This window comes from Daphnia magna, unplaced genomic scaffold (genome assembly GCF_020631705.1).
Source record: "Daphnia magna isolate NIES unplaced genomic scaffold, ASM2063170v1.1 Dm_contigs179, whole genome shotgun sequence".
In the NCBI taxonomy this organism is placed as follows: domain Eukaryota; kingdom Metazoa; phylum Arthropoda; class Branchiopoda; order Diplostraca; family Daphniidae; genus Daphnia; species Daphnia magna.
This window is the reverse complement of record NW_025533156.1, coordinates 140,755-149,127: the sequence shown is the minus strand read 5'-3', so window position 1 is coordinate 149,127 and position 8,373 is coordinate 140,755. Positions and strand designations below refer to the sequence as shown.

The window sequence follows — 8,373 nt, the reverse complement described above, 5'->3', positions numbered from 1 at the left end:
AACGTGAAACTCCAGACATCAGTAAACCTGCTGAAGCGTTCGCGGTAAAGTCTAATTTACCCGACCATATTTACCTTAACTAAAATAACCTTAACTTAACTATACTCAGAACTAAACGGGACCAAGCCCGAGCTATGCGAGGAGCAAAATAGGGGGTTTGGGTGGGTAAAGTAATGGAATAGTAAAGTAATAAAGTAAAATAGTAAAGTAAAGTTAACTAATTAGGTTAAACACTCTAAATATTAAGTAAATTAACGCATTTAAGTTAAGTTAAAAGTAACATTTCTGCTAATCAGTAAGGTAAAGTAAATCTATTAAGTTAATAATAACTTTATAAAGTAATGTATAATTAAGTTAAGTAATTAAATTAGTCAAATAAATAATAAATAAAAAAATAACATAATACCACTACTTTATTACCAAAATATTAACAACGAACAATTACCTTCAAAATATGTGTTCTCCAATACACAGATGTACACACTACAAACTTTAAAAAATGAATGAAATACAAAGTATATAAATGTGAGTCTGCAACATGTGAAATAATCGTTGTTGCATATTATATTTTAAAATCTATATATATAAAATTTACATCCAATAACTTCATTTTCAAATAATAAATTATAAATAAATTTATTAAAATAAATAACAATCAAATAAAGTCAATTAAGAATAATTCATGAAAACTATAAATTACATAATTATATATATAAAGTCACAACACTGGAAAAAACTGTATACTACTGTTATCTGCTACAGATTCAAAAATTTCAAAAATACAATTACATACAAATTTTTAAATGACCAAAACAAAAGAAAAAAAACTTCTTAGTGAAAAAAAACATCTTTAGTGGCCAAAATCTTAAAACTTCAAGCTGAATCAAAAACTATAAAAGAAGAAAAACGAAATAAATAAGTTAAAGAACTCTTAGAATACTGTGTAGCAAAAATGAAAATAATTTGTACTCGATATCAGGTTGCTATTGAAACTTACAAACGACAATTAGAGGAATTAGAAATAAACCAAGGTAAATATAATAATTATACTAATAAACTATATACAACAAATATTTAACATTATATTTTATATAGAACCAACAAATGCAAAATTGAAACACAAAACGGGGGAGCTGCAGGATACCATAAATAACTTAGAAAAGGTAAATCATTTTTTTAACGATAGTAACTTTTGAAACATTTATAATTGAATATAAATAATACAACAAAACTAGAAGGAATGAAAAATCTAGAAAAAGAAATACAAATTCAACAACCAATAAACATCATTCCTGAGTATAATAACAACGAGGATGATTCAACTGAATAACAATTTATCTGAAGATGAATCTGATATAACTACATACAAAACACTGAACTTACAGTAATATGTTAATATATTCACAACATATTTAAACTAATAACTTAACTAAACTTTTTTTAGAAATATCCCACAAGACAGCCATTTACAATTCCATTGCGTGTTAAACAACAACTTGAAAAAAGTCAATGAAATAGTAGCAGAAGACTGGACAATTGATACAATTAAAAATTCCAAATACACCATGTACAAATTCACAGAAGTGAATTAATGTCTTCAATATTCACCAATGAATATTTAAAAGTGAGTACAATAACTTTTAACTAAAATATATTTCAAATAATAAACTTATTTCTTACCGCACAAACGATCTGGCAAAGGCTGAAAACCAGGAGCAATCCAGCGGAAATCATGAACCCGACATACGTAGAAGAAATAACAAGTAATAGCATAAAACTAATAAATATAAAAATAAGTAAAATTTTCAACTAATTAATTTATAATAGAATACCTAATTCACGCCTGGCACGCAATTTAAAAGGATCCACTCATATGTTGAAGAAGAAACTAACAAATTAAAAACGGTAATAATTATTAATAACAACACATATATTTAACTTTATACTATTTTTCCATTTCTGGTTTAGAAAATGACAGTAGCATTAGGAAAAGAAGATACAAATTCAACTAAACCGGATCTCAAATTAGCTTTCCAAACCCTATCAATATTAACTGACGTAAATATATCTATTACTATAATAAAACTTTCTGTTACTAGTTACAAGAAAAACAACAAACTTTAGGAACTAATATCAAAAACAATAATCAACTCAACTGAAATATCAATTCAAACGGGAAGAAAACACCACAAATCACCCAATTTGCTCCACCCCATTAAACAATACGGTAATCAATTTTACTCTTCAATCGACACTCTAACACACTTAAAAACTATTTCATAGGCATCTAACTTACATTCAGTTTAGAGTCCCCAAACCTAAACTTCTCCACATACATAGTTGACGAAACACCAATTCCTAATCAATTTTTTTCGAATAATAAATATTATTATTAATTTTTGTAACATAAGTAAAATAAAGTAAAGTATGTTTTCCTTACAAGCACTCTTTAAACTTTTTGTTTCAGTTACATCGGTAGTAGATTCCTCAGAATACAATTTAGCTGCATATTGCATAAATAACTTAAAGCCATCTTTTCCTTTCCATTTGGTACGAGCATAAAGGTTGCTAAATAACCAACCAAACATTTTTTTGCTTCTGTTTGTATTTGGAAGACTTTTTTTTGGCTAAATTCCACAATCCTGAAATAAACAATTACTTATTACTAATTAGACTAAATAAAAATTGATTTACCCTCTATTTGGTTGGTATGTGCTCCATTTTCGGGGATCTTTAAAATGCAAGCTATGATTAACTTTCAGATGAATGTAGTTATTGTGTTCCCTAATTTGAAAACAAACAATTATTAACAATAAAACATACATCAAATAAATATAAGTAAAAACTAACTCTATTTTGTCATTTGCTTTCCAGCAATCAGATATAATGATAGAACCAGGTAGAATCCATTCTTTAATCTATTGAAGCAAGGGGAGTAGCGGAAGCCCCTGAATCATCGCAACATCACACATCAACTGAAGTAAATTTCCCTATCTCAAGAAATGAACTAGTTCCTGGATCGCTACCTATTACTCCCACTGTCAATGAACTTATCACTGTTGATGGAGTAGATCCGAGTATGCAAGTACCTACATTTACGGAACGAAGATCTGCTCGAGTTTGAATTCCAAAAATTATTCAGAGCATGGTGTCCTTATCTGAAGTGGTCGATAATCCATACGAGCCTATCAATTACCAAGATGCCATCTCCTGTGAAGATGCACAACTGTGGCGTGAAAAGATGGATGAAGAAAAACAAGCTCTAACTACCAGGAAAACCTGGATACTGGCTTCTCTACCCCCAGGTCCCAAGGCCATCAAGTGTATGTTTGTCTACAAATACAAACCAGGATATGAAGGAGTAGCTCCAAGAAGAAAAGTACGCCACGTAGCCAAGGGCTACTCACAGCTACCTGGTATTGACTACACTGAAACGTTTGCCCTAGTAGTAAAAATGGAAACCTTCCGGTTGGTTGTGGCCTTTTGTAGTAAAACAGCGACTTGGAATCTCTTCACTAGATGTTTGGGTAGTCTTTCTCAACGGCGATTTACAAGAAGAAATCTACATGGATCAACCTCAAGGATATATAGATTACGAAAAATCTGATTACAAGTGCCTCCTGAAGAAATGTATCTACGGATTGAAACAGGCTCCACGAGCCTGGCACGAAGAATTCACACCAGTTTTACTAAAATTTGGTCTGATTCAGAGTCAATCAGATCCTTGCTTATTTGTTCGTCGTCAACAGGGGAGTTATTGATGGTGATAATTTATGTTGACGACCCACTAGTTATTATTCAACAACAAATCGACGTTCACAGATCTCACAAATCACCTCGAACAATTCTTTGAAATTCGAGTCTTACCAGCTACCAGATTTGTAGGAATCGACATAGTACGAGATCCCTCAAACAGCCGCACTATCCTACATCAAAGTGACTACGTTACAAAACTTCTTGAAAAATTCAAAATGATGAACTGCAACGCCAAATCCACTCCAAGTGATCTAAATGTGAAACTGTCAAAAGTATCCAAACTCAAGAAGTGAACAGTTCGTCAGACCCTTTATTCAGTCGCTACAGAGAAATAATTGGAGGTGTTATGTACCTAGTTGTCTCCACCATGCCAGATATGGCACAAGCTATCAACGTACTTGCCAGATTTTGTGAAAATCCAACAAAGGAACATCTGACTGCCGCAAAACACCTACTGGCATACTTAAAGGAACTGCCAAGTATGGTCTGTGTTTCGATGTTAGCCAATCTGAGAGTCTACTGGGTTATGCGGATGCGGATTTTGCTGGAGATTTAGATGGCCGGAAATCTATCTTAGGCTATATCTTTACTATGTGCGGAGGACCAGTCGCCTGGTCATCTAGACTACAACGCAGCATCTCAGGCAGAATTCGTCAGTCTGAATGAAGCAACCATCTTGATCACAATCTCTCAGAACCAATTGAAATACGTTGTGACAACCAGGGTGCGATTCGTCTTGTTCATAACCCCGAAAATCATCAACGGACTAAACATATAGAAGTTAAATTTCTATATGTCAGAGAACACCAACAAAGAGGATCTGTCAACTTGGTCTATATGGGAACAAACAATCAACTTGCGGACGGTGTAGGGAATGACAAGAACGATTGCTGGCTGGAAACAATTTGTATTTGTTGAAAGAGTGGAGACTGACAATAGAAAAGAGTAGTTTGTCCTAGGTTTCTGAGACAACCTTCCTGGTCCAGTTTTTTTCTTGCGACTGCCCCGAGCTGTCTTGTCCTTTCCTCTTTCGTTCTTCCCTTTCCTCCCCACCCCCTTTTCCTTGTTTCTGCGCGCAAAAATTAGGGGGTTATTAGATGAGAAGAGAGAGAAGTGGTGCGTAGGAGGAGGGGTACGAGACGGTCAAAAAGAGAGGGTGTGGGATTGTAAAGTCAATTTGCAACATGGCCGACCCCATTTTCTGCATAGAAAACGACTGTGATCCTGAACGAACACCCGTGTAGTGCCGGAAGTGACAACTAGTCCATGGGGCCCTCAATAACCGCGACAATATACCCTCTTTACCATTATTTTTATCAAACCTGGCTTGTTTTTTTATCAATTTTTAGCTATGAAAATATTTTAGAAATTTCCTCATTCATTTCGTCCAGGTCAAGAATTTTCTGGGATATTAAACTTTGTATAATCAGACCACACACATACGGAATAATGCCTTGGAGGCATGTATGCATGCAATCGTTGATCCAATTTGCCATTATATGAAAAAAATTTAAGCGATTCAGGATGCAAAATTTCTTAACTCCTCTAACGTGTAACTGATTGATGACCCTTAAGAGTAAGGGTCTAGTTTATAAGATTCTAGGGTGCTAAAGCGAAAATCTTTTTCTTTGAAACAATTCAGACTTTTTTATCGAGTACAATAGCACAACGGGCAAAAAAATCATGTGCAAAACTTTCAAGTTAAGCCAAATATTTGATTCATTGATAAGTTGTCTCCAGTAAATTGACTAAGCATAGCCTTCACTTGAAAAGTTCCCCTGGAAGGAATATTAATCTCAAAGCCGTCAGTTTCGAAACTAAGCAAATCATCAACAATCACCTCTAACAGAATGTCTTGCCCGTCGTCATATTTCAGATCCGTGGAATTACACATTGCAACTAGGTGAAGTTTTGAAAGAGATGCGTAAAATTTGGAATCTAAATTATTAACCTGCTGTTATGTTCCGACGCTGCTGAAGCAAGAGGATTAGTTGCCCCGACGCCGTCTGCATACAGCTGAATGAAAACAAGGATGTTTTTCCCGTCCCATTCTAAACGAAAACCACGTTTTTCCCAATTCATTACCTGGTCGTGACCTGGCATTGAATTCGCTACCGACTATTTTGGGCACTTTATGGTATTGATTTGGTAGTAATGCGATCAGGCTATTGTGACCAATTTGCTCCAAATGGTGGCTAATTGTTACTTTATTAAAAATATTAGCTCATTGTGACCAATTGGTTCCCAAAGGTTGCTAATTTTACAAAATAAATATACTTCCATAATAATGATGAAAGTTATGAAACGCTTTACTTTTTACCATCACATTTAATCATGTTTGTTTTTTATTTGGACGGGGAACACAGCATAACAAGCCTTGGTATGCCCGCATCATCATCAGGAAATGTTGGGATCACAATTGCTTTTGTTTTAGTCATTTGAATTGGCCACTTTGATGAAAACGCAGAGGGTACACTAACAGACTTGATAGACAACACTTCATCTGAATTACAAGGGTGAACAAAGAACGCACTTTCATTGTGATATGAGTGACCAACAATAAAGACAGAACCGTACTCATCTTCAATAATATTTTCAATTGAAATTACAGAGGCTTGGACATCTGCTTCATCGTTAATGATTACATAACAAATTGGGTGGCGAATAGAGAAATTCCATTGGTGGAACTGAACACTGCGAAACTGGCGGAAATTGCAAGAGAGATCCCCATGAAGTAATGGACCATCCGAATGGGGACCAGATAGCACTAGATCATGAGCAAAGGAATCCAAATTGCTTTCAAATGAGTATGTTCCCCAGCAGTTGGACATTTCGATTAGTCGTTTAACAAGTTGTACAAGTGGGTTTGCACTGTGACGGATGAGCTTCTTTAATTGATACAAAAGTTCTCAAACGGGAAGCAGCTGAAGTCATCCAAAGGGCCCTATCTACTAACATCGGCTGGCAAATGAATAAGGCAATGAACATTAAACGTTATAAAGTGGCCTCCGAACAACTTAGGTGACTCCCGAATGAAATGGTGTAACAAATCCTTACTGGATGAGTTAAATCGAAAGCAAGTTTCATCCGAGGACAACAGTTTGATTGCGGTATAGAGTAACATAAAATGGTCATATAAGACACTCGGAAGAACACCTTTCAGGACTGATGGGCCAATATATAGAAGAAAGAGACGGAATTCCGTGTCTTTCCACCGTTGTTCATCATTTAGACAACGAGGACGCCTGGCGAACTCGGAAGGAATCGATCCTTGAAAATGAACAAGTCTGCGTGACAATTCGGCAACGTCATCGTGGGTTATGCGATGCATCACCGTTTTCGGTTGAACCAATGAAGGAGAAGCTCATCTCATCACTCCAAGACAGCAGAGGTGCATATAGTCCAGCGGGAAATTCAACACCATGTCGAGGTCCAATTCCTCCAGCACAACTGTCTCCATGGCGTGGGAATCCGGACACATCCTGTCGATAAAGTTTTCGGGGGTCCGTAGAGGAGCGTAGATATCCAGAAACGTTTCTCTTCCACGCACCTTGCCGGGTTTCTTGTAATACACCCCGATTGTCTTGCATTTTGGGCATGCATTTCGCGCGGTATGCCCCATGGTCCCGGTGATGAATGATCTGGCAGGTGAATCACATGTGAAACCCCATATTTTCACTGTATAGTGTTGCTCGCCGTAGACGACACCATCTTCTTCAAATTTTTTCGCCTCGTCAACGAATGGGTGGGTGCAATAACTTATTTGGGCACTTTGGCTTGCTAGGCCCACACCAAACTCCAATGGGGAAGGGTGAGTGCTCTCCTCTTACTTTCCCAAGAATTGGCCAAAACGAAGTGGTACTGCTTTTGAACAGTGGTAGACCGTCCACGTTGACTAGGACTCTTAAGGAAGTATGAGGATGTTTGGCTGTCTTCAGGTGATTTAAAATCTCCTTCTCTAGGCCGAAATGATAATACGTATGATTGATGATTTGGTGATGAAGGTGAGATTGATTGGTGAGAAGTAACTCGAGTCTGTGTAGTATTCTTCACATTCTGACGCAACACTTTCGGTAAACGACACATTTTCCATGCGGATATTTCCTGGACTCCTGTCAAGCCTAGTATCGTTAGCTACACCGACTTCCTACTCCTCTTCTTCATCGAAGCTGTCATCAGCTTCGTCATCAGCTAAACAAAACCGGTTTCTTCATCTGCGCTGGAATGCGATTCGGAATTTAACCGTTCACCAGTCACACTGATGACATTTCGAAGAGCATTATCAACCATTCGCTGTAAGCGATTTCGCAATTGTCGCTTGTTAACCGTACGTTTCCTGGGAACGAACGGGTTCGTTCTAAAAGAAAAGGAAAACAATTTCCTGAAATTAAATATCTTGTCGAAATGAACAATCTAATAATAAGTGTGTATAATAAAATTAATAAAACCGCATACCCTGGACTTTTGATGAGCAGAGGTTTTAGTCTTTTGGCTAACGTTTGGCTTTTTGAAGCCCCGATGAGCGTGAATACTCGGCTGATGAGTCTGTCAAGCTGTTGTGTAGGAAAAGAAAAGTACAAGGTTAAAATATTTTTCAAAAAAAACAACCAGCTTCAT

General features: G+C 36.3%; 1 pseudogene; it reads right to left on the bottom strand.

The window, feature by feature from the left end:
* Positions 1-6,101: 6,101 nt before the first annotated feature.
* Positions 6,102-8,373, bottom strand: LOC123467369 (annotated as a pseudogene).